The following is a 26,707-nucleotide window of genomic DNA, read 5'->3' as shown; positions in this document are numbered from 1 at the left end:
AAGCGAAGAAACATTCAGATCTACTACTGGGCGGCCGTTTTGGTCACAATTCGGTAGTGGTTCTCCCAGCCCACACAAAACCCGGCGGTCACCCTGGAGGCAGCCATCCTTGGCTCCTATGCAGCTCTGAGCAACCTACCATTTCGGGGGCTTAGAGCGAGCTCCTCCATGACGGGCCTGATGCGTACCACGGTGAGGGTCTGGCGGGAGGCAAGGAGGAGCTATGGAAAGCCCAATCACATCTCCCCACATATGCCCCTATGGGGCAACCCCATGCTCCCTCACCTGAATAGTATCCCAGACCCTTCTCTGTGGGCGAAAAGAGGAATCGTTACTTTAAAGCACATAGTTCATCAGGGTAGGCTAATGACTTTCCAAGAACTGAGACGTACATATGGGCTTCCAATTTCTTTCCAGTTCAGATATTGGCAACTGAAGCACGCCTTTGGGGCTCAGTTTCCTGCCCCTCTGACTCTGGAATCGGACTCCATTGAACGCCTACTGACTTCCAGGGTGATGGGGAGAACCCTGTCGACCTTATATCTTTACCTAACGGTGGAACTTGATACTAGTTTGACCAAGACCCAGGAGAAGTGGAGTTCGGACATTCCGTCCCTAGGGGAGGAGGAATGGGAGGAGTGCCTGACTTCTTACATTCCAACAATGATAGCCGCGAAAGACAGGTTTATACAATTTAAATTCCTGCATAGGGCATACTTCACCCCGCAGAGGCTGGCGCGGATTTACCCCCAAAGAGACCCTAATTGTCAAAGGTGTAAACAGGAGGAGGGCACTTTCTGGCACATGGTCTGGTCATGTCCCAAAATCCAGCCCTACTGGGAGGAAGTGGTTTCTACGCTAAATGCTGTGACCGGGTCGAACCTTCAGGTCGACCCTCAAACCCTACTATTGAGCCATTTGGCAGACGTTGAGGGGGACAGGTACTGTAAACTGTGCCTTACCTTCGCATTGTATTATGCCAGACGCGAGATTCTATTGAAATGGAAACTCGAGGACCCCCCTACCCCTGCCTTGTGGAGGAAATCAGTGAACCTGGTGCTCCCCCTGTATAAGCTGACCTATGAAAGTAGACAATGCCCGGGGAAATTTGATAAAATTTGGTCATCCTGGATAGATGCGTCCGCTGATCTTGGTTCCCCCTCCCCCTAACTTTGAGTTGAGCTGAGACGGTGGTGATCCCCCCCCCCCCCCCGGCTGACCGCCCTGTCCTCTCTCTCCCGACCATTTCCTCCCTGGCCCCCCCCCCTTCCGCGGGCTCGCGCAAATGTCAGGTACCTGCATGATGGCTGTGAAGTTTCGCTGGGAATGCCCTGCATTTATGATAGAGTTATGGATGCTCCTGTTATCTGTACTGCTGGATTATTGATTTAAGAATGGTTACTGGATGAAGGTGTTTTTTTTTTTTTTCCTTTCTACAACTGTGTAATATCGGATCTACTGTACTTTGCAATGTAATGCTGATTTGTCTAATAAAAATTTTCTGTTAAAAAAAAAAGCGAAGAAACAAAATAGTCCACTTAGGATGTGTCACATGGTCCCCTCCTGAAGAGGACGAACCCCTCCCTGCCCCCCTGAGGCGCAAAACTCCTTAGGTCCACCTTGCCAAAAGGCCCAGCGGGCCCTGCTCCTCATGGTCAGCCGAAGCCGACCAATGAGTACTAGGTGAGGGGGTTCTCCCAAAGAGAGTCATCCCAAGGCAAGGGAGGAAGGAACCTCATGACTCCACATAGTCCCCCTAGACTTCAGGGCAGGCTTGAAGATCCACACTCTACCATCCTCACAGAAAAGGAAACAAATACAGTAGGTGTGGGTGACACACATAAAGAGTAAAAATAAAAAAGTGTCAGTGCATTGCCTAGTTCTTGTGGCCTGGTAACAAAAACTGTCCTGGTCTAAGCCAAAAGACCTAGTCCATGAGGCATTGAGCAGAAAAAGAATAGAAATACTAATTTTGAGTATAGAATGGGGCTGAAGTCCAACCTTTAGGGCCTAGTCACAGATATCCTCCTGTTGTGCAGTAAAAAGCATTTGCTTATCTGTCTTATTAGTGTAGATTTATTGTCCTCTGAGCATCTGCTACAGAATGAAATAAACCCTGTATGCCTTCAAAAACACCGGTAATTCTCATCTGCTATAACACTGAAGGATAACAAAGAATCGCCTTCAAGTTTAAAGAAGATTTTATTAGGGCTATAGAGTAAATGTATGCAAGAGTATTATTCATTTTGCCATATATATATACATACACATGGGATATTACCAAAAGTATTGTATATGTAACATACATATACACAGTATATATATATATATATATATATATATATATATACATATATATATATATATATATATATACACACACAGGATATTACCAAAAGTATAGTATTGGGACACCTGCCTTTACACGCACTTGAACTTTAATGGCATCCCAGTCTCAGTCCGTAGGGTTCAATATTGAGTTGGCCAACCCTTTGCAGCTATAATGCCGCGTACACACGACCAGACTTTCCGTCAGAAAAGGTCAGACAAAATCATTTAATCAGATATTCTGATCGTGTGTGGGCTTCAGCGGACTTTTTTTTTTTTCAAAAAGTCTGACAGACCTAGAAATAGAACATGCTTTCAATCTTTCCGACGGAATGAATTCCTATCGGGAAATCCGTTCGTCTGTATGCAGGTCCAACTGACCAAATACGACACAAGGGCAGCTATTGGCTACTGGCTATTGAACTTCCTTTTCCAGTCCCGTCGTACATCATCACATTCAAAACAAACGGACTTTGGTGTGATCGTGTGTTGGCAAGTCTGTTCGGTCGGAACTCCATCGGAAACTCCGTCAGAAAGACCGCCAGAGTTTATTCTAACGTAAAGTCCGGTCCTGTTTACGCGGTATAACAGTTTAATTTCTTCTGGGAAGGCTGTCCACGAGGTTTAGGAGTGTGTCTATGGGAAATTTTGCCCATTCTTCCAGAAGCGTATTTGTGAGGTCAGGTACTGATTATGGAGAGAAAGCCTGGCCTGCAGTCTCCGCTCAAATTCATCCCAAAAGTGTTCTATCAGGTTGAGGTCAGGCCAGTCAGGTTCCCCCACCCCAAACTCACTCATCCATGTCTTTATGGACCTTGCTTTATACACTGGTCAAAATCATTGGGTGGAGGGGGGATTATGGTGTGGGGTTGTATTTCAAGGGGTCGGGCTTGGCCCCTTAGTTCCAGTGAAGGGAACTCTTAAGGCGTCAGCATATGAAGACATTTTGGACAATTTCATGCTTCCAACTTTGTGGGAACAGTTTGGAGATGGCCCCTTCATTTTCCAACATGACTGTGCACCAGTGCACAAAGCAAGGCCCATAAAAGACATGGATGAGCGAGTTAGAAGAATGTTCAAATATTCCCATAGACTCACTCCTAAACCTTGTGGACGGCCTTCCCAGAAGAGTTGAAGCTGTTGTAGCTGCAAAGGGTGGGTCAACTCAATATTGAACTCTACGTTCTAAGACTGGAATGCCATTAAAGTTCATGTGCGTGTAAAGGCAGGTGTCCCAATACATAGTTACATAGTGGGTGAGGTTGAAAAAAGACACAAGTCCATCAAGTCCAACCTATGTGATACTTTTGATAATATTGTGTATGAATGTATATATAGATACACTGTATATAATATTATCTATTCTGTCACAATACCTGTCCTTGATTTTGGCACTGCCAACTTCTTTATTTAGCCAGGGGGCTCCATTCAAACGTTACTATGGGGCTCCATGATTTGTAGTTAAGCTTCTAATTGCCAGGACTAATAGAGAGGGTGCCACTAGTGGATGTTGGGGACACAGACAGCAATAAAAGCGTGACAGCGAGTTCTAAGTCTTCCCCAAAACAAAAGGAAAAGTTTAGGCTAGAGCAGTGGTTTTCAAACTGTGGCCCGGGGGGGGGGGGGGGGGGGCACCCTTTGCTTTACCTTTTTAAAGGCCCTTGGGGCTTTATTTCATCCACCACTTCATCCACAACTCCTCCAACTAACACCAATGATGGGGGCATGGCACAATTCCTCCCCATGACACCAACGATTGGGCACAGTTTCTGCCACTGACGGGACCTTTCCTACTCCCAATGGCACTAATCTGGCCCCCCCCCAAACTCTGAAGGACAGTAAACTGGTCCCCTGGTTGGAAAGTTTGGAGACCCCTGGGCTAGAGTAAATTTGAATAATATTTGTGCTTCATGGACAAATGTCGTTTTTCAACTTAAGTCAGCAAATATGTGAGAAATACTCCTTTTTATTCTTTCTCTAAGGGCCCAATAAAGAACATTTTTTAAAATGGCTTTAACTGTATATATCTATCAGACAGATTGTGCCAGTAATCTCACTATGCCAAGTGCAGTAAATTCTCCTCTGAATTGGTTTCGACACTTAGCAATCAATACTAATTATATAAAGTGGGTTATTCATTTCAGGCAGTGCCCAAGGCATGATGTATTTTATTTAGCAATTTTCCACTTAAAGGGGAACTCCATGTGGTTTCAATCAAAAAGAAAGAACCACCGTGACCGCATAGCTTTATATCTGTTGTTAAAGCGGCATAGTCTATGTAGCCTAACTTAGAGTAATTACTGTTTTTTAAATTTTGGATAGAGAATGGGTGAATTTAACCGCTTCAGCCCTGGAAGATTTTACCCCCTTCCTGAGAAGAGCACTTTTTGCGATTCCGCACTGCGTCACTTTAACTGACAATTGTGCGGTCGTGACGTCCTCTTTATACAGCTGTGAGGTCAACATAGAAAATACAAATTACAAGTTTGGTGGATGACTTAAATCTGAGTGTGATGTGATGGTATTCAGATACAGCCTCAGCAAACGCATACTGTGGCAGCATATTTTTTGTTGTGCAATCAAACATTATAGTTTTCATTTTGGAATGATCTTGGTAGCACACCGATCTACTATTATATGAACCATATCAGTTATAATACATGGCTGGACTGGGACAACAATTTGGCCCTGGACGCACTTTAATTTTGCAAACATGCACAAAAACAGTATATAAACTATACGCAATTGTGCAAAAAAAAAAAAGAACTCTGCCTTACATCAGGGTCCCCAGAGAGCCCATCCTTACATCAGGGTCCCCAGAGAGCCCCCCCCCTTACATAAGAGTCCCCAGAGAGCCTCAGTCTTGCATCAGGGTCCCCAGAGAGTCCCCCCCTTACATCAGAGTCTCCAGAGAGTCTCAGTTTGCATCAGGGTCCCCAGAGACCCTCCCCCTTACATCAGGGTCCCCGGAGAGCCTCCTCCTTACATCAGGGTCCCCAGAGAGCCTTCTCCTTACATCAGGGTCCCTAGAGAGCCCCTCTTTTCATCATGGTCCCTAGAGAGCCCCCCTTACTTCAGGCTCCCTAGAGAGCCCCCCCTTGCATCAGGGTCCCCAGAGACCCTCCCCCTTACATCAGAGTCCCCAGAGAGCATCAGTCTTGCATCAGGGTCTGGAGAGAGCCCCTTATTACATCAGGGTCCCCAGAGAGCCTCCCCCTTACATCAGGGTCCCCAGAGAGCCCCTCCTTACATCATAGTCCCCAGAGAGCCCCCCTTACATCAGAGACCTCAGAGACCCCCCTTTCCATCAGAGTCCCCAGAGAGCCTCAGTCTTGCATCAAGGTCCCCAGAGAGCCCCTTCTTACATCAGGGTCCCCAGAGAGCCCCTCCCTTACATCAGAGTCCCCAGAGAGCCCCCCTTACATCAAAGTCCCCAGAGGGAGGGCAAGCAGTGAGAGATGATGTAATCTCTCTGCTGCCCGCGGCTGCACAGTGAGGGCGGAACAGTGGTGATGCAGGGCGGGTGTTGAGAGATGATGTCATCTCTCTGCTCTCTTACCCACCGATCTCTTTTGTGCTGCCTGCCTGCTCTCCTGTGCTGCCCACCGCATGGCTGCAGAAAGGCCACGGCCTGGTAGTGGGCTGTGGCCCTGTGGTTGGGGATCCCTGGGACTTGGGGCTATGGGGCCCCAAATTCGGGGCTATAGCCCCAAAAGCCACCCCCTAGTGACGCCAGTGTCTGTCACGATCCACTGAGCCCTACCCCCATGGAGATGAGTAGAGTATATTACAGAAGAGGGTACAGAATGGACTGAGCCCTAACCCCATGGAGATGAGTCGAGTATATTACAGAAGAGGGTACAGAATGGACAAGAGTAAAGTAATATAACGTACAACAGAGTGTAAACAAGAGAGAAGAATGAAATAAATAACATACAGTGCCTTGCGAAAGTATTCGGCCCCCTTGAACTTTTCAACCATTTGCCACATTTCAGGCTTCAAACATAAAGATATAACATTTTTATTTTTTGTGAAGAATCACCAACAAGTGGGACACAATTGTGAAGTGGAACAAAATCTATTGTATTTTTGAAACTTTTTTAACTAATAAAAAAATGAAAAGTGGGGCGTGCAAAATTATTCGGCCCCCCTTGCGTTAATACTTTGTAGAGCCACCTTTTGCTGTGATTACAGCTGCAAGTCTCTTGGGGTATGTCTCTATCAGTTTTGCACATCGAGAGACTGAAATTCTTGCCCATTCTTCCTTGCAAAACAGCTCGAGCTCAGTGAGGTTGGATGGAGAGCGTTTGTGAACAGCAGTTTTCAGCTCTTTCCACAGATTCTCGATTGGATTCAGGTCTGGACTTTGACTTGGCCATTCTAACACCTGGATACGTTTATTTGTGAACCATTCCTTTGTAGATTTTGCTGTATGTTTGGGATCATTGTCTTGTTGCAAGATAAATCTCCGTCCCAGTTTCAGGTCTTTTGCAGACTCCAACAGGTTTTCATCCAGAATGGTCTTGTATTTGGCTGCATCCATCTTCCCCTCAATTTTAACCATCTTCCCTGTCCCTGCTGAAGAAAAGCAGGCCCAAACCATGATGCTGCCACCACCATGTTTGACAGTGGGGATGGTGTGTTGAGGGTGATGAGCTGTGTTGCTTTTACGCCAAACATATCGTTTTGCATTGTGGGCAAAAAGTTGGATTTTGGTTTCATCTGACCAGAGCACCTTCTTCCACATGTTTGGTGTGTCTCCCAGGTGGCTTGTGGCAAACTTTAGACGAGGCTTTTTATGGATATCTTTGAGAAATGGCTTTCTTCTTGCCACTCTTCCATAAAGGCCAGATTTGTGCAGTGTACGACTGATTGTTGTCCTATGGACAGACTCTCCCACCTCAGCTGTAGCTCTCTGCAGTTCATCCAGAGTTATCATGGGCCTCTTGGCTGCATCTCTGATCAGTCTTCTCCTTGTCTGAGCTGAAAGTTTAGAGGGACGGCCAAGTCTTGGTAGATTTGCAGTGGTCTGATACTCCTTCCATTTCAAAATGATCGCTTGCACAGTGCTCCTTGGGATGTTAAAAGCTTGGGAAATCTTTTTGTATCCAAATCCAGCTTTAAACTTCTCCACAACAGTATTACGGACCTGCCTGGTGTGTTCCTTGGTCTTCATGATGCTCTCTGCGCTTTCAACAGAACCCTGAGACTATCACAGAGCAGGTGCATTTATACAGAGACTTGATTACACACAGGTGGATTCTATTTATCACCATCAGTCATTTAGGACAACATTGGATCATTCAGAGATCCTCGCTGAAATTCTGGAGTGAGTTTGCTGCACTGAAAGTAAAGGGGCCGAATAATTTTGCACGCACCACTTTTCAGTTTTTTATTTGCTAAAAAAGTTTAAATTATCCAATAGATTTCGTTCCACTTCACAATTGTGTCCCATTTGTTGGTGATTCTTCACAAAAAAATTAAATTTTATATCTTTATGTTTGAAGCTTGAAATGTGGCAAAAGGTTGAAAAGTTCAAGGGGGCCGAATACTTTCGCAAGGCACTGTACATTAGAGTTTATTTAATAGAAAGAGTATAGTATATTAAACACAAAAGAGTAATTACAATGGTGAAGAGTATGGTATATAACATACAGCAGAGCATATGTAATAGACAATAGACATGTGCATTCGTTTTCGTCCGAATGCATTTTCGTCCGAATTTCAGCTATTTTCGTTTTCGTTTTGACAAACGATAACGAAAGCACAAAATCCGAAAAGCGAAAGATCCGACATAAATAAATGCTTTATTTCAGTTTCATTGTTACAACAGTTCGATATAGAATAGGAGATTCGACATGACTCTGACAATAACAATCTGTCTATAGAACCTGTGGTCGAATGTGCCTAACCTTACCTCTATTAGTCCAAGATTATATAGAGAAAATATTCGACAGAGAAAAAAGATTTGACAGAGAGAAAAGATTCTGCAAGTTACTGTCATAAAAAGTGTTTGGGGACCCGGGTCCTGCCCCAGGGGACATGTATCAATGCAAAAAAAAGTTTTAAAAACTGCCGTTTTTTCGGGAGCAGTGATTTTAATAATGATTAAAGTGAAACAATAAAAGTGTAATATTCCTTTAAATTTCGTAGGGGGGGGGGGGGTTGTCTATAGTATGCCTGTGAAGGGGCTCATGTTTCTGGTGCTTAGAACTGTCCCTGCACAAAGTGTCATTTATGCAGGAAAAAAAGTCCTTTAAAATCATTCGCAGCTATTATGAATTGTCGGCTCAGTAATACAGAGAACACTCACTGAAAGTCATTGATAAAAAAATTAAAAAAAAATAAATAAAAAAGCGTGGGGGTCCCCCAAATTCAATTACCAGGCCCTTCAGGTCTGGTATGGATATTAAGGGGAACCCTGCCTCAAATTTAAGAACAAATTTGACGTGGGGTTCCCCCTAAATATCCATAACCAGACCCTTCAGGTCTGGTATGGATATTAAGGGGAACCCCGCGTCAAATTTAAAAAAAATTGACGTGGGGGTCCCCCTAAAAATCCATACCAGACCCTTTATCCGAGCACGCAACCTGGCAGGCCGCAGGAAAAGAGGGGGGGACGAGAGAGCGGCCCCCCCTCCCTCCTGAACCGTACCAGGCCACATGCCCTCAACATTGGGAGGATGCTTTGGGGGTCTGTGACCCCTCAAAGCACCTTGTCCCCATGTTGATGAGGACAAGGGCCTCATCCCCACAACCGTGGCCGGTGGTTGTGGGGGTCTGCGGGCGGGGGGCTTATCAGAATCTGGAAGCCCCCTTTAACAAGGGGACCCCCAGATCCCGGCGCCCCCCCTGTTTGAAATGGTAAGGGGGTACAAAAGTACCCCTACCATTTCACAAAGAAAGTGTAACAAATAGTTAAATAAGACAAACACACTTTTGAAAAATTCCTTTATTAAAAATAAAAAAAATAAAAAAAGATTCCAGCGGCGGTAATCCACTCTTGCTATCCAGCGACGGACGATCATCTCTCCAGCGATGGCTCATCTCATCCAGCGCAGCGAATACATCCTTCTTCTGTCTCCGTGGAGGAGACACTGCAAGGATTCCGGCAGCCTGACGTTTCTTATATACGGAGGGCGGGGCCACCCGTCACCTGACCCCGCCCCCCTCTGACGCAAGGGGAAACCCGGGGTTCCCTGTGACGTATGGGTGACCCGCCCCCCTCTGATGTAACGGAAACCTGCCTGTGTTACATCAGAGGGGTGCGGGGTCACCCATACGTCACAGGGAACCCCGAGTTTCCCCTTGCGTCAGAGGGGGGCGGGGTCAGGTGACGGCCCCGCCCTCCGTATATAAGAAACGTCAGGCCGCCGGAATGCCTGCACTGTCTCCTCCACGGAGACAGAAGAAGGATGGATTCGCTGCGCTGGATGAGATGAGCCATCGCTGGAGAGATGATCGTCCGTCGCTGGATAGCAAGAGTGGATTACCACCGCTGGAATCTTTTTTTTATTTTTAATAAAGGAATTTTTCAAAAGTGTGTTTGTTTTATTTAACTATTTTTTACACTTTCTTTGTGAAATGGTAGGGGTACTTTTGTACCCCCTTACCATTTCAAACAGGGGGGGGCCGGGATCTGGGGGTCCCCTTGTTAAAGGGGGCTTCCAGATTCTGATAAGCCCCCCGCCCGCAGACCCCCACAACCACCGGCCAGGGTTGTGGGGATGAGGCCCTTGTCCTCATCAACATGGGGACAAGGTGCTTTGAGGGGTCACAGACCCCCAAAGCATCCTCCCAATGTTGAGGGCATGTGGCCTGGTACGGTTCAGGAGGGAGGGGGGTCGCTCTCTCGTCCCCCCCTCTTTTCCTGCGGCCTGCCAGGTTGCGCGCTCGGATAAAGGGTCTGGTATGGATTTTTAGGGGGACCCCCACGTCAATTTTTTTTTAAATTTGACGCGGGGTTCCCCTTAATATCCATACCAGACCTGAAGGGTCTGGTTATGGATATTTAGGGGGAACCCCACGTCAATTTTTTTCTTAAATTTGAGGCAGGGTTCCCCTTAATATCCATACCAGACCTGAAGGGCCTGGTAATTGAATTTGGGGGACCCCCACGCTTTTTTATTTTTTTTTATCAATGACTTTCAATGAGTGTTCTCTGTATTACGGGAGCTGACAATTCATAATAGCTGCGAGTGATTTTAAAGGACTTTTTTTCCTGCATAAATGACACTTTGTGCAGGGACAGTTCTAAGCACCAGAAACATGAGCCCCTTCACAGGCATACTATAGACAACCCCCCCCCCCCCTATGAAATTTAAAGGAATATTACACTTTTATTGTTTCACTTTAATCATTATTAAAATCACTGCTCCCGAAAAAACGGCCGTTTTTAAAACTTTTTTTTGCATTGATACATGTCCCCTGGGGCAGGACCCAGGTCCCCAAACACTTTTTAGGACAGTAACTTGCAAATTAGCCTTTAAAATTAGCACTTTCGATTTTGAACGTTGGAGTCCCATAGACTTTAATAGGGTTCTAAAGTATACAATATACTAGCTCCGTTGAATCTTCTTTATACATTCGACAGACACCATAAGCCTTCAAAGACAGATTCGACCGTAATTCATGTGGATTTTCGGACGAATGCAATTTTTGAACGAAAAACTAAATAAATAAAAACGAATTTCGGGAGTAACTAAATAAATTAAGTTTTCGGACGAAAACGAAATTCCGAAACGAAATATTTTACTCTGCACATGTCTAATAGACAACAGTTGGTTATATAACATACAGCAGAGTATATAGAATGGAGAATAGTAGAGTATATAATATACAACAGAGTATATACACAGGAGAAGAGTGCAATAAATAACATGCAGCAGACTATATACAACAGACAGAGTAAAAGTATATAACATACAACAGAGTTTATACAGTACAATAGAGAAGAGTGGAGTATATAAAATATAGCAGAGTGTATACAATGGAGAAGAGTGGAGTATATAACATACAACAGAGCATATACATTGGTGAATAGTATTGTATATAACATACAACAGAGTATATACAGTACAATGGAGAACAGTGGAGTATATAATATACAGTGCCTTGAAAAATGATTCATACCCCTTGAAAATTTTCCACATTTTGTCATGTTACAACCAAAAATGTAAATGTATTTTATTGTGATTTTATGTGATAGACCAACACAAAGTGGCACATAATTGTAAAGTAGAAGGAAAATGATAAGTGGTTTTCAAAAGATTTTACAAATAAATATGTGAAAAAAGTGTGGCGTGTGTAGCGGCGGGCTCCTGAAGAGCATGCGCTATGTTTTTCAAAGTTAAAAGCTTTACCCAAACTACAGTTTGGTTTGGGCCTATTTGACTAAATTTGGTTTCTGTGTCAGTCTGACTGGACTGAGATGTTCAGCCTGGCTACAGGGGGCACTGTCTCTGGTGGCAGGCGTGGCACTATGGTCTGGTTAAGAGCTTGAATTATTCCCTCTCGGAGTCAGGGCAGTGGGAGTGGCCCTCCTGTTGTGCCCTCTGAGAGAGGGTATTTAAAGGGGTTGTAAAGGTAAATGTTTTTCCACCTTAATGCATTCTATGCATTAAGGTGAAAAAACATCTCACACTGCTGGCGCTCCCCAGCCCCCCATTTTACTTACCCCACCCCTCGAAAGTCCCGCGCTCACCCCCGACTTCCTCTTCACCACTCAGCCTGGCCGCTGATTGGCTGGAGTGGATGGATTGAAGGCAGCGCAGCCATTGGCTCGCGCTGCTGTCAATCACATCCGATGACGCGGTGCGCCGGGGGGGGGGCGGGGCCGTGTGATACAGCGAGCAGCGAGCGGCTATAGCCGCCGGCTGTATCATGGGAGCGCGCCCGCAGGTGCTTCTCACCATGCGAGGGAGCTCGCATGAACGTGAGAAGTACCTGCGGGAAGAAGCAGAGACAGCCGCCGAGGGACCCCAAAAGAGCAGGTTCGGGGCCACTCTGTGCAAAAACGAGCTGCACAGTGGAGGTAAGTATAACATGTTTGTTATTTTAAGAAAAAAAAAATACCTTTACAATCCCTTTAAGATACGGACGTCACGTGATTCTGGGTTTCGGTCCAGTATGCTGTGCTGAGTATATGGTCCTGGTCCTCCTGACTAGCCCCCAGGAAGGCTATGGCCTGGGGTGCGGTTCCACCCGACTTTGATGCCTCGGGCTGGCTAGCCCAAGGCGAGGGAACTAAGGAAGGATTCCAAGGTGGATGGGTGCCGTCTCCGATCCGGGAGAGACCCATTGTACTTTGAATATTCCAGGGGAGGACTCTTTAGAAGAACACCACGCGTGAGGTTGGTTTTCTTAACAAGAGCCTGGAAGGGCTGAAGTAACTGAGAGAATCCGGTCTTGGGGATATCGCCAAGCAGGCTGAAAGATCCAGATATCCTACAAGTGTTCTACAGCTTAGTTTCCATACATGTTCTGCAACAATGTCGGTGATAAAGACTTTGGGTCCTTTCACATGGGGCGGATCAGTTCTGATCCGCCCCGTGGATATCCGTTTGCTCAGCGGGGATCACTCCGCCGATCCCCGCTGAGCAGGGAGATGACAGCTCCGTCTCTGCACACTGCGCAGGGACGGACCTGTCACAGCGCCGCTCTCCCCTATGGGAGATCGGATGACGACGGACCGCAGTGCCCATCGTCACCCGATCCGATCCGCAGACGGATGGAAAAATAGCTTTTTCCTCCGTTACACTTTTTCGGATCGGAGCGGGTCGGATGTCAGCGGACATGTCACCGCTGACATCCGACGCTCCATAGAGCTCTATGGAGCACCCGTTCAGGTCCGCCTGAAAAACTGACAGGCGGGCCTGAACGGGACATCAGTGTGAAAGAGGCCTATGTTCCTGAGTAAGCACCTTGTTGGCTGCTAGGCCTTGTGAGAGAGGGACTGTCCGACCTGAGTGCTCATCCAGCTGTGAATGGCTATTCTCTGGATGCAGTCAAAGTAAGCAAGTTCTCTAATGTTTATAGACTTTGACATTGAGAGTACCTGAACTTTCCTTTCCAACCCTCTGATACCAAGTTAAAAGACTGTTCAATGGTTGATGTTTGCAAATAAAATCCATTCAACTGGATCTATTGTCAGTCTCAAGTTACTGGGCCACCTACCACGGGACATCCCCTAGACGTGCCATAAGAAGAAGCGGAAGGTAACGGTAAGCCTAAAAATAACCAGCAGCTCCTTCGGGGGTTAGTGCTACACGTGTATTTGTATTCAGCCCCCTTTACTCCGATACCCCTAACTAAAATCTAGTGGAACCAATAGCCTTCAGAAGTCATCTAATAAGTAAATAGAGTCCACCTTGTGTGTAAATTAATCTCAGTATAAATACAGCTGTTCTGTGAAGCCCTTAGAGGTTTGTTAGAGAACCTTAGTGAACAAACAGCATCATGAAGGCCAAGGAGCACGCCAGACAGGTCAGGGATAAGTTGTGGAGAAGTTTAAAGCAGGGTTAGGTTATAAAAAAAATATCCCAAGCTTTGAACATCTCATGGAGCACTGTTCAATCCATCATCCGAAAATGGAAAGAGTATGGCACAACTGCAAACCTACCAAGACATGGCCGTCCATGGTAACTCTGGAGGAGCTGCAGAGATCCACAGCTCAGGTGGGAGAATCTGTCCACAGGACAACTATTAGTCGTTCACACCACAAATCTGGTCTTTTATGGAAGAGTGACAAGAAGAAAGCCATTGTTGAGAGAAAGCCATAAGAAGTCTCTTTTGCAGTTTGTGAAAATCCATGTGGGGGACACAGCAAACATGTGGAAGAAGGTGCTCTGGTCAGATGAGACCAAAACTGAACTTTTTGGCCTAAAAGCAAAGCGTTATGTGTGGTGAAAAACTAACACTGTACATCATCCTGAACACACCATCCCCACCGTGAAACATGGTGGTGGCAGCATCATGTTGTGGGGATACTTTTCTTCAGCAGGGACAGGGAAGCTGGTCAGAGTTGATGGGAAGATGGATGGAGCCAAATACAGGGCAATCTTAGAAGAAAACCTGTTGGAGTCTGCAAAAGACTTGAGACTGGGGCGGAGGTTCACCTTTCAGCAGGACAACGACCCTAAACATACAGCCAGAGCTACAATGGAATGGTTCAGATCAAAGAATATTCATGTGTTAGAATGGCCCAATCACAGTTCAGACCGAAATCCAATTGAAAATCTGTGGCAAGAATTGAAAATTGCTGTTCACAGACACTCTCCATCCAATCTGACAGAGCTTGAGCTATTTTGCAAAGAAGAATGGGCAAAAATGTCCCTCTCTAGATGTGCAAAGCTGGTAGAGACATCCCCAAAAAGACTCGAAGCTGTAATTGCAGAGAAAGGGGGCTCTACAAAGTATTGACTCAGGGGGGCGCCATACAAATGTACCCCACACTTTTCACATTTTATTTGTAAAAAAAAATTGAAAACCATTTATCAATTTCCTTCCACTTCACAATTATGTGCCACTTTGTGTTGGTCTATCACATAAAATCCCAATAAAATACATTTATATTTTTGGTTATAACATGACAGAATGTGGAAAATTTCAAGGGGTATAAATACTTTTTCAAGGCACTGTATAGCAGAGTGTATACAATGGAGAAACGTGGAGTATATAACATACAACAGAGTACATACAGTACAATAGAGAACAGTGGAGTATATAACATACAGCAGAGTGTATACAATGGAGAAGAGTGGAGTATATAACATACAACAGAGTACATACAGTACAATAGAGAACAGTGGAGTATATAACATACAGCAGAGTGTATACAATGGAGAAGAGTGGAGTATATAACATACAGCAGAGTATATACAATGGAGAAGAGTGGAGTATATATCATAAAATAGAGCATATACTGTACAACGGAGAAGAGTGGAATATATAATATACAATAGAGTATATACAATGGTGAAAAGTGACGTATAAAATATACAGCAGAGTGTATACAATGGAGAAGAGAGCAATAGATAACATGCAGCAGAGTGTATATAACAGACAGGGTGGGGTATATAACATACGGCAGCGTATATACCACAGAGAAAAGTGGAGTATATAACATACAACAGAGTACATACAGTACAATAGAGAACAGTGGAGTATATAACACACAGCAGAGTGTATACAATGGAGAAGAGTGGAGTATATAACATACAGCAGAGTATATACAATGGAGGAGAGTGGAGTATATAACATACAGCAGAGTGTATACAATGGAGAAAAGTGGAGTATATAACATACAATAGAGCATAAACAGTACAGTGGAGAAGAGTGGAGTATATAATATACAACAGAGTATATACAATGGTGAAATGTGACATATAAAACATACAGCAGCGTGTATACAATGGAGAAGAGAGCAATAGATAACATGCAGCAAAGTGTATATAACAGACAGAGTGGGGTATATAACATACGGCAGAGTATATACCACAGAGAAAAGTGGAGTATATAACATACAACAGTGTGTATGCAATGAAGAAGAGTAGAGAATGTAACATACAGCAGAGCATATACAGTAGAGAGGAGTGGAATATATAAAAATACAACGGAGTATATACAACAAAAAGAGTGGAGTATATAACTTACAACAGAGTATACACAATGATGTAAAGTGGGGTATATGACACCCAGTAGAGTGTATACAATGGAGAGGAGAGGAGTATATAGCATACAGTAAAGTGGATATGGAATGGTTTTCAGGTACAGCACACTTTGGCAGAGTATTTCTGGCTGTGCATTTATATATTTTTTTCTTTTGGAATGGTCTTGGTTTGCAGACAGCAGCACACCGATCTACTATTATATGAATCATATCAGTTATAAAACAGAAAAACATATACCATCTAGCAGAGTACAGTATATATAGTATACAGCAGAGTGTATACATGTATAATGGTAAGGACTGATAACACAGCTGGGGATGTCATGCGTCAGAGGCTACACTGAGATCTCAGAACATTAAAGTGATTGCTCAGTTCTTTTCTTTTAAAAATAACAAACATGTTATACTTCCCTCCTCTGTGTAGTTGGTTTTGCCCGGATCCTCCTCTTCTCGGGTCCCTCTTTGCTGCTCCTGGCCCCTCCCTCGTTTGAGTGACTCCTCAGCCAGCAGCTTGCTACAGGGGGCACCCAAGCCGAGTCAAAGCTCCATGTGTCCTATCAGACACAGAGCCCGGACTTAGCCCCACCCCCATAAAATGGATTAAGAAAAAAAAAATTCTGCCTGTACAACTCCTTTAACCACTTCAGCCCCGGAAGATTTGGCTGATGAATGACCAGGCCATTTTTTTGCGATTCGGCACTGCGTCGCTTTAACTGACAATTGCGCGGTCCTGCGACGTTGCACCCAAACAAAATTGACGTCCTTTTTTTCCCCACAAATAGAGCTTTCTTTTGGAGGTATTTGATCGCCTTTTGAAAAGAAATACAATATTTTGTACTTTTTGCTATAATAAATATCCACATTTTTTGGGGAAAAAGCTATTTTTTGTCAGTATAAGCCGTACAAAGAATCGCAATAAGCGTATATTGATAGGTTTGCGCAAAAGTTACAGCGTCTACAAAATAGGGGATAAATTTATAGCATTTTTATCATTTTTATTTTTTTACTAGTAATGGTGGTGATCTGAGATTTTTATCGTGACTGCGACATTAGGGCAGACACATCGGACACTTTTGACATATTTTTTGGACCATTGTCATTTATACAGCGATCAGTGCTATAAAAATGCATTGTTTACTGTAAAAATGTCTCTGGCAGGGAAGTGGTTAACACTAGGGGGGCGATCAAGGGGTTAACTGTGTTCCCTCAGCGTGTGTTCTAACTGTAGGGGGAGGGGACTGACCTAGAGGAAATTACAGATCGTGGTTCCTAGATATTAGGAACACACAATATGTCACTCGTCACAGAAGAGAACAGGGATTTGTGTGTGTACACACATACACACTTCCATGTTCTGCCTCTCGCGCCCGCGATCACTCGTGGCCAGCGGTCATCGCGACCTTCGGCCATGAGCATCAGCACCCCCGCAGTGCAGCGGGCTGGTGCACGCGCCTGCTATCCCGATCCCACGAGACGATGTATAGCTATGATGGCTTGCGGCATTGTGCCAACCTGCCGCCGTAAAATGACGGCGGCTGGTCGGCAAGCGGTTAAGCAGTGCACACGCTGGATTACTGACAGAATCAACAGCTTTTTTTTTTGTTTTTTGCGCTTATGGAACAGATATAACAAAATGAGTTTAATGGTAGATTTAACAAACCAATAGGGACCAAATAAGTTCATTGTTAGGGTCTGCATACACAGTTTTTAGATGTGGTGGCTGCTTTAGTTTACCTTTTCAGCCTTTTTTCCATTACTTTTACCTGATGATTCTGCCAGTAACATGCCATTTGTCCTGAAGTGACAACACCTACTCGATGTATCTATGGAGAAGAAGCGTTGTCACATTAAGCTATTGTCTTCTGATTAAGGGCCCATTCACACTAGAATGCAGTGCGGGAGAGCCGCATTGCCACGAGGCTTCCGTGCCGCATTCCGATGTGTTTTGCCCTTGGAATCTGCTGCGGGGGTCAGTTCAAGTTAATGACACCCCAATTGCAGGTCGCAAATGCATTTCATTTGCCCACACCGGATCGCATGGTACAAAAGCACCCTGCTATGCAGTTGCTGCACATTTCAAAAAGCAGTGCGTGGACTACTTTTGGCGCAGTGTGGTGTGACTTCAGCCCATTCAAAATGAATGGGGCTAAAATTGAACTGCACAGAACTGAATGCGATTCACATGCAATTCCTAGCGTGAATGGGGCCTTAGCCCTTGTACACATGGTCGGACATTCCGACAACAAAATCCGTCAGATTTTGTCCGATGGATTTTGTCCGAAACTGGTGTTGCATACACACGGTCGGACAAAGTTGTCGGAAAATCCGATTGTTCGTAATGTGATGACGTTATTTCGTTAGGACGGGACTACGTTCAGGCTAGTAGCCAATAGCTTTGGTCTAGGAATTTGATCTGAGCATGTGTGGTACTTTGTCCGATCGGAATTCTCTACAAACAATCGGACAAAGTCCCATCGGATCATGTTGTTGGAAAATTTTATAGCCCAGCTCTAAAACTTTGTCGGTCGGATATTCCGACGGAAACAGTCCGGTGGAGCCCACTCACGGTCGGATTATCCGACAACACGGTCCGATCGGACATTTTCCGTCGGAATGTCCGACTGTGTGTACAAGGGCTTAGACTACAGATCACATTCCCCTCGCCAACAATATATCCTGTCCTCACTCTCTGACCCTCATTTCCTCTATTAGGTCTGCAGTCTCTGATAATCCTCTCAAGCATTACATACTGTATATTGAACATTATGTGCGACCTTTTGGTGATGGCCACATTTGAGGTCCCTTTAGCTCATAAGTTGACAACCACTGGTCTAAGAGCTTGTTCAGACTAGGGTTGTCACCTCTCTAAAAAGTGATCTGTGGCAGATCACTTTTCAGAGGGAGTTGGATATGGCAATATGTCGCCTCCTCACTGCCTGTTTTACTCTGAAAATCCTGCACTCCCATGCCGCAAGTGTGTGCATTGCAGAATGGTTGCAGCGCAGCCTCATTCATTATAATGGATCGCGTTCAGCGACAGAATCGCACTCCAAATGTGAAATGCCATAAGATGTTGCATTTTATTGTTCAGGTGCTGAGCTAGGGATGAGAATATTGCGGCTCAACCAGCTCAACCACCTGCTTTAACCAGCCCCCCCTCCCCCCCCCCAGCCAGCCCTGAGGGCTTGTTCATACCATCACCTTAAAAAAGTGCATATGTGTTTCTTAAAGTTGGCAGAGCACGGTACCCATTTTACAAGCATTTTTCCTCCCTTTCCTTTTTTAATTTCTCTTCTGCAAACGTGAAATCCTGGACATGTGACTTAATGGCAACTAATTAAAATGCCTATTATAGTTTTTATTTATTTTATTATAATTGTTACCGGTGACACTTAAACGTATCTTTTACGGGCAATTGAAATTTTTTTCGAGCGATGTCACACTTTATTTTAATAGGCTGACACCACGCGTGACAAACGCGCCAAAGAGGCTCACGCACCTTTTTGAGATTTGCGCATTTTGTAAAGGCGTATTTTGATGCATTTGCCGCTCGCCTTTTTTCTTGCTGTGTTTGGGGTGCCAAACAACGAACGGCACCATGCACACCTCCCAACGTTTTGAGATAGAAATGAGGGACACCTACTACCCTGTTTCCCCCCAAAATAAGACCTAGCGTGATTGTCGGTGATGGCTGCAATATAAGCCCTACCCCCCAAAATAAGCCCTACCCCGTTTCCTTGAAAATAAGCCCTAACCTGAAAATAAGACCTACAAGGACTTTGACTAGGGCTTATTTGGGGGGTAGGGCTTATATTGCAGCCATCACTTATAATCACGCTAGGTCTTATTTTCGGGGAAACAGGGTAACAAACGTATGTAGGCATAGGGCACGCCCCCTGTCACACCCCCTTAAAGGAGAATTAACCCCCAAAAAAGTTAATTAAATCCACAAGGGCTTTTTTTTTTTTTTACTAATACTATTCCTTTATATTGGCTTTTAAAATATACAAATGCAGCAATTTAGAATTTGGATGAAAAGTTTAGCACTGGGAAACACTTTTTGAAAGATAAAAAGTGCATTTTATATATATCTATATGGATCAGACCAAAATGAGGGACAAATGAGGAGTAATGAGTTACAGAGGGACATTACTCCAAATCAGGGACAGTCCCTCAAAATCCGGGACAGTTGGGAGCTATGACCATGTGTTTTTGCACAATTAAAAAATACTCTAAATAGCACGCAATTTTGCGTGCATTTGTGTACTTTTACAAAAATGTAATTAGGAGGACACACCTAAACAATCCATTCAATTTATATCAATTCAGGTGGGTCCTTGCACTACCATACCTCCCAACGTTTTGAGATGGGAATGAGGGACACCTATCAGCAAAAGTATGCAGGCATAGGACACACCCCTTGCCACACCCCTTTAAAGGAGAATTGTACAAAAAAAAAAAAAAAATGTGTTAAACGCACAAATGCATTTTTTTACCACTACTATTCCTTTATATTGGCTTTTGGAATTTACAAATGCAGCAATTTAGAAATCAGATGAAAGGTTTAGCGCTGGGAAACATTTTTTGATAGATAAAAAGTGCATTTTATATACAACTATATAGATCAGACCAAAATGAGGGACAAATGAGGAGGAATGAGGGACAGAGGGACATTGCTCCAAATCAGAGACAGTCCCTCAAAATCAGGGACAGTTGGGAGCTATGTACTACATAATTGATGGTAGATCTAAATAATATTGTACGAGCATATTATATAGTGTATGGTCATCCAAAGCGGAACCTCAGTCATTTTTCCATCTATTAAATCTTCTGCCCTTGTTGTTGTTTTAACTTTGGATAGTAAAACATTTTTTTTTCTGCCAGTAAATCCCTTATACAGCCCACTTCCTGTTTCTTGTCTGGTCATTACCCTAGGATTATGACATCATGTACAGCTCTCTCTCTCACTCTTCTGAGAGTTTGCCAGGAAGGGAGGGGGGTGAGTCATAAGAGGGCCAATGAGAGCTGTAGGTGTGCCTCTGTGTAAATCCAGGAAGTGAACAGGCAGCAGCTTCAGCTGCCCACAGTTAAAATGGCTGCATCCAGACTCAGTGGAGGAAGATTTCTGCAGCATATTTGGCAAGTACAGAATCACAGTATATCTAAAATAATATGCAAAGTGGTTGGAGGGAAGCTTCAGAATGGCAAAGATGTTTTTATTACAAATTATGAGAGCAGACTGCAGTTCTTCTGTAAGGGTTTTCAAACAGATTACAATCTTTGTACAATCATCTTTAAATTTACCAAAACTATGTAATATAAGGACACACCTGAACTATCCAATTTGACTTAAATCAAACAGGCCCTCGCACTACATAGTTGTTGTCAGATCTAAAGGATATTATACAATCAGATTGTAACTGGGGCAATGAGCTTAATGAGGAGCCCCCCCCCCCCCCCCAAACAAAATTAAAATCAGCAGCTACAATGTTTAATATAGGAACACTTACCTGTCCAAAGATTCAGCGATGTCCTCACCCGAGCCAATTCTTCAACCCACTTTGGATGCAGGAGCCGGCATCGTAAATAAGGGAAACTGGCAGTGAAGCCTTGCAGCTTCACAGCCGGTTTCCTGCTGCACATGCGCGAGTCGCACTGAGCTTTGTGAATGGTTCTGTAGTCTTCTGGGACCTGGTATGTGTCCCAGAAGGCTGTGGGGTCAAGAGGGGGGGGGGGCAAAATGCCGGCTCAGGTCACTGCGGCGCATCTGACCTGAAGTGAGAGCAGGGACCTGTCAGAACCAGGTACCCCCCCTCTTTCCCCAAAAGTGCCAAATGCTGCAGGGGGGGGTGCACACAAGCAGAAATCCCCCTTTGGGGTAAAGTTTGGCTTTAATAATGGAATTCCACTCACTTTGAGAGATTTCCTCTAATTTCCTGCTGTATCTCTAGAACAGGAAGTGAAGGCAAATTTCCCCAATAATACACAGACAGCAAAAAATAACCTGGCAGGGGTTTAAACGCATTCCCTACTTTATCCAATACTAAGAAAAATGGCTATACATCCATTGTCTGTATGTTCCAAATGAAAAAAAAACATTCATGCTTTATCTATACCTAAATTTGTACATTTATTGCAAGCTGAAACAACTGCTACAAATTACAAATTCATCAATACAACATTCCATCAACGGTTTCAAACAAACCTGAAATGGCACTAGGTATAAAGCATCAGCTTGTTTTATTTTTTTCTTTATTACAAGTTACTGAAATTACCAGACAATTGCCTTGCGTATAGCCAAAGTGTCTAAATTTGCCCAAAAATTGCCCTCTGTATGTCCAAAGTTTCTAAAACAGTCCTACAATTGCCCGCTGTGTGGCCAATGTGGCTGAAATTGCCTGTCAATTTCCCTGTGTGTGTTTGTGTGTGTGTGTGTGTGTGTGTGTTTGTAGTCAAAGAGGTTGAACTTGCCTGCAAACTGCCCTAAGTATGACCAAAGAATATACATTTGCTGACAAGTTGCCCTGTGCATGTCTGAAGTGGCTGGAACTGTCCAACAATTGCCCAGTGCAGGGCCTATGTGGCTGAAATTGCCTGACAACTGAGTATAGTCAAAGTGGCTGAAATTGCCCTGTGTGTGTGTGGATGAAATTCCCTGAAATTGCCCTGTGTGTCTATGGCCAAAAAAGGATGAAAGTGCCTGACAATTGCCCTATGTAAGGCCAAAGGGGCTGCAATTGCCCAGCACTTGCCCTTTAAATGGCTGATATTGTCCAAATGGTTGCCCTGTGTATGGCCAGGGTAACTGAAATTTTTCAACAACATCTCTGGGTATGTCCAAAGTGGATTCTGGCCATATACAAAGTCTGATAATTGCCCTGTATATGGCCAGATTGGCTGGAACTGCCAGACAATTGCTCTGCTCATGGCCAAAGTTTCAGAAATTGTCCGACAATTGGCCAATGTGTGGCCAACGTGGCTGAAATTACCTGTAAGTTGCCTGTGTGTGTGTGTGTGTCTATGTGTGTGTGGCCAAAATTTCCTAAAATTGCCCAGTAATTGCCTTGCTTATGGCCAAAGTGTCTAAATTTCCCTGACAACTGTCCTGTGTATGTTCAGTTTCTGAAATTGTTTGACAATTGCCTTGTGTATTTCTGAAATGGCAGAAACTGTCCAACAGTTGCATACAGCAGTGTGGCCAATGTGGCTGACATTGCCCATCACTTGCCCTGTGTGTGTGTGTGTTTGTAGCCAAAGAGGTTGAAAATGTACACAAGTTGCCCTAAGTATGGCCAGAGTGTCTAAATTTGCCTGACAATTGCTCTGTGCATGTCTGAAGTGTTTGAAACTGTCCAACAATTGGCCAGTGTGTGGCTGAAATTGCTCAGTGTTGGGTCAAAGTGGCTGAACTTGCCAGTCAATTGCCCTGTGTGTCTGTAGCCAATAAACAGGATGAAAGTGAATGACAATTGCCCTATGTAAGGCCAAATTGGCTTAAATTGCAAAATGGTTTCCCTGTGCATTTCTGAAGTGGCTAAAACAGTTTGACAATTGCCCAATGTATAGCCAAGTGTATGAAATTGCCTGTTAACTGCCCTGTGTGTGTGTGTAGTGGAAGGGCCTGCTTGATTACATACAATTTAAGTGTTTAGGTTTTGGTTAAAAAAAAGAAAAGTTATACAAGAAAAATGTATAAAAATTGTATAGTATGTAGTCAGCTTTAATTTGCCTTACAATTGTCATGTGCATGTCTGCAAGTGGCTGGAACTGTCTGAGACTTGCCCAGTGTGTGGCCAACGTGGCTGAAATTGGCCAACAATTGCCCAGTGTGTGGCCAACTTGGCCGAAATTGTCGAACAAATGGCAAGTGTGTGGCCAAAGTGGCTACAATTGCCCATCAATTGCCCAATGTGTGGTCAAAGTGGCTGAAATTGCCCAAAACTTGCCCAGTGTGTGGTCAAAGTGGCTAAAATTGTCCAACAAATGCCTAGTGTGTGGCCAACGTGGCTGAAAATACCCAAAAAATGCTTAGTGTGTGGTCAGTGTCTGAAATTGCCCGACAAATGCCCAGTGTATGGTCAAAGTGGCTAAAATTGCCCGACAATTGCCCAGTGTGTGGTCAAAGTGGCTGAAATTGCCCAACAATTGCCCAGTGTGTGGTCAAAGTGCCTGAAATTGCCAAACAAATGCTCAGTGTGTGTCCAAAATTGCCAGACAAATGGCCAGTGTGTGGTCAAAGTGCTTGAAATTGCCCAACAAATTTCCAGTGTTTGTCCAAACTGGGTAAAATTGTCCAATTGCTCTCTCTATGAGCATATTAGCTGGAATTGTTGCACAACTGGTCTTTGTATGGCCAAAATAACTAAAACTGTCTGACAATTGCCCTCTGCAAGGCCAAAGAGTCTGAAACTGCCATGGCAATAGTGCCTGAAATTTGCCAACAATTGCAATATGTGTCCAGAGAGCCCGACAATTACCCAACAATTGCAATATGTGTCCAGAGAGCCCGACAATTACCCGACATTCGCAATATGTGTCCAGAGAGCCCGACAATCGCAATATGTGTCCAGAGAGCCTGACAATCGCAAAAATTACAATATGTGTCCAAAGAGCCCTACAATTACCCGACAATCGCAATATGTGTCCAGAGACCACGACAATTGCAATATGTGTCCAGAGAGCCTGACAATCGCAAAAATTACAATATGTGTCCAAAGAGCCCTACAATTACCCGACAATCGCAATATGTGGTCAGAGAGCTCAACAATTACCCGAAAATTACAATATGTGTCCAAAGAGCCCTACAATTACCTGACAATCGCAATATGTGTTCAGAGAGCCCGAAAATCGCAATATGTGTCCAGAGAGCCCGACAATTACCCGACAATCGCAATATGTGTCCAGAGAGACCGACAATTACAATATGTGTCCAGAGAGCCCGACAATTACCCGACAATCGCAATATGTATCCAGAGAGACCGACAATTACAATATGTGTCCAGAGAGCCCAACAATTACCCGACAATCGCAAAATGTGTCCAGGAAGCCCCACAATCACAATATGTGTCCAGAGAGCTCGACAATTACAATATGTGTCCAGAGAGCCCGACAATCGCAATATGTGCCCAGAGAGCCCAACAATTACTCGACAATCATAATATGTGTCCAGAGAGCCCGACAATCACAATGTGTGTCCAGGGAGCCCGACAATTACCCACAATTACTATTTATGCTCACAGAGCCTGACAATTACCCGAGTCCTGATAATTACAATGTGTCCAGAGAGCCCGAAAATTACCGGACAATTACAATTTGTGTCCAGAGAGCCCGACAATTGCAATATGTGGCCAGAGAGCCCGACAATTACCCGACAATCCTAATATGTGTCCAGAGAGCCCGACAATTACGATATGTGGCCAGAGAGCCCGACAATTACAAAATGTGGCCAGAGAGCCTGACAATTGCAATATGTGGCCAGAGAGCCCGACAATTACCCGGCAATCCTAATATGTGTCCAGAGAGCCCGACAATTACAAAATGTGGCCAGAGAGCCCGACAATTACCCGACAATCCTAATATGTGTCCAGAGAGCCCGACAATTACCCGACAATCCTAATATGTGTCCAGAGAGCCCGACAATTACCCGACAATTGCTCTGCTTATGGCCAGCAAGACCCCTCCGACTGCATTACCATCCGACACACGTGTGTCAGATGCACTACCCCAACCTGAACATAAGAGGGCGCCCTCTAGAGCCAACGGTCACCTAATGGAAGCAATACATTGTTCCATTGCAAAGTTCAATCCATTGTGACCCCCTGTGGACTGTAGGAAAGGCAGCCGACCACCCAGGGAAGTGTTTAGGAAGGAGAGGCAGGCTGAACAGCAAAGCACAGACGTTACAGCACGATCCTCCAGGCAGCACAGACAAGGACAAAGCCATTGTGTGCCCAGGATCAGCGGTGCCCAGGCTCATCCCTGCAGATGGCATGGCATTGGTATGAGAGGTGAGGCTCCTACCCTGTACCTGGGATCCTCCGGAGTGCAGACGCTGATCGCTGGCAGAGCTGGCAGAGACTGGAGGCAGCCTGGGCTGTAATTGTAGAGTATTACAGAGCACAGCCCACAGAGGGAGGCGCTACAGGCTGCCTGCTGTACTGCAACACTACTGACCCCCTTCTCCATGGGCAGTGGGCATAGCCTGGCAGGAGATGTGACAGTAACACTACTCCCTTCAGCCAAGGGGGGATTCACAGCTATTTTAGTGCTGTCTCCTGGCAATGGGGATGCTCTGGTGACAACACTGTGCAGCTGCTGCAGAACATCTTGCTTAACTGGATACAATGTTTCCAAAATGATCTCTGATCTTCTAGATCAGCTCATGGAGGAAGCCATCAATTAAGTTCCAGGGGTCAAGGAATCTCTGATGATTATATATGTAGCTTACAATAATAAGTGTGCAATAAAAAAACGTAACAGGAAAATAAAAAATACAAAAGCGGCTTGTTTAGCATGCTGGTCATCCATATCAGTATCACTCTGTATGGGCAAAACATGAGTATTTGGCCAGGAAAAGGAATGCAGTGAAAAATGTCTTCTTACTGTATGTAGTGCACTACTCCCTTGGGAGCTGCAAAGTTGTTCATTAGCTTTATGTTAACAGGCCCCGTTCCTCCTTCCCATGCAAAGATCCACAAACACCAGACAGTC

The 26,707-nt window shown here is 44.6% G+C and overlaps 1 protein-coding gene across 4 annotated transcripts in view; it reads right to left on the bottom strand.

The window, feature by feature from the left end:
- Positions 1-26,171, bottom strand: part of GDPD4 (glycerophosphodiester phosphodiesterase domain containing 4) — a 205,002-nt gene extending 178,831 nt beyond the window's left edge. For 3 of the 4 annotated variants that reach the window (XM_077451411.1, XM_077451413.1, XM_077451414.1), the window contains exon 1: positions 26,025-26,171. The gene's annotated coding sequence lies outside the window, so the exon portion shown is untranslated. Of the gene's footprint in view, positions 1-26,017 lie in introns of all 4 variants that reach the window. The other variant, XM_077451412.1, reaches the window with a different exon arrangement.
- Positions 26,172-26,707: the final 536 nt, after the last annotated feature.

This window comes from Lithobates pipiens, unplaced genomic scaffold (genome assembly GCF_037356315.1).
Source record: "Lithobates pipiens isolate NorthernLeopardFrog02 unplaced genomic scaffold, aLitPip1_a1.2 Scaffold_23, whole genome shotgun sequence".
Taxonomy (NCBI): domain Eukaryota; kingdom Metazoa; phylum Chordata; class Amphibia; order Anura; family Ranidae; genus Lithobates; species Lithobates pipiens.
The sequence above is the reverse complement of the archived record's forward strand: the minus strand, read 5'-3'. Positions and strand labels throughout refer to the sequence as shown.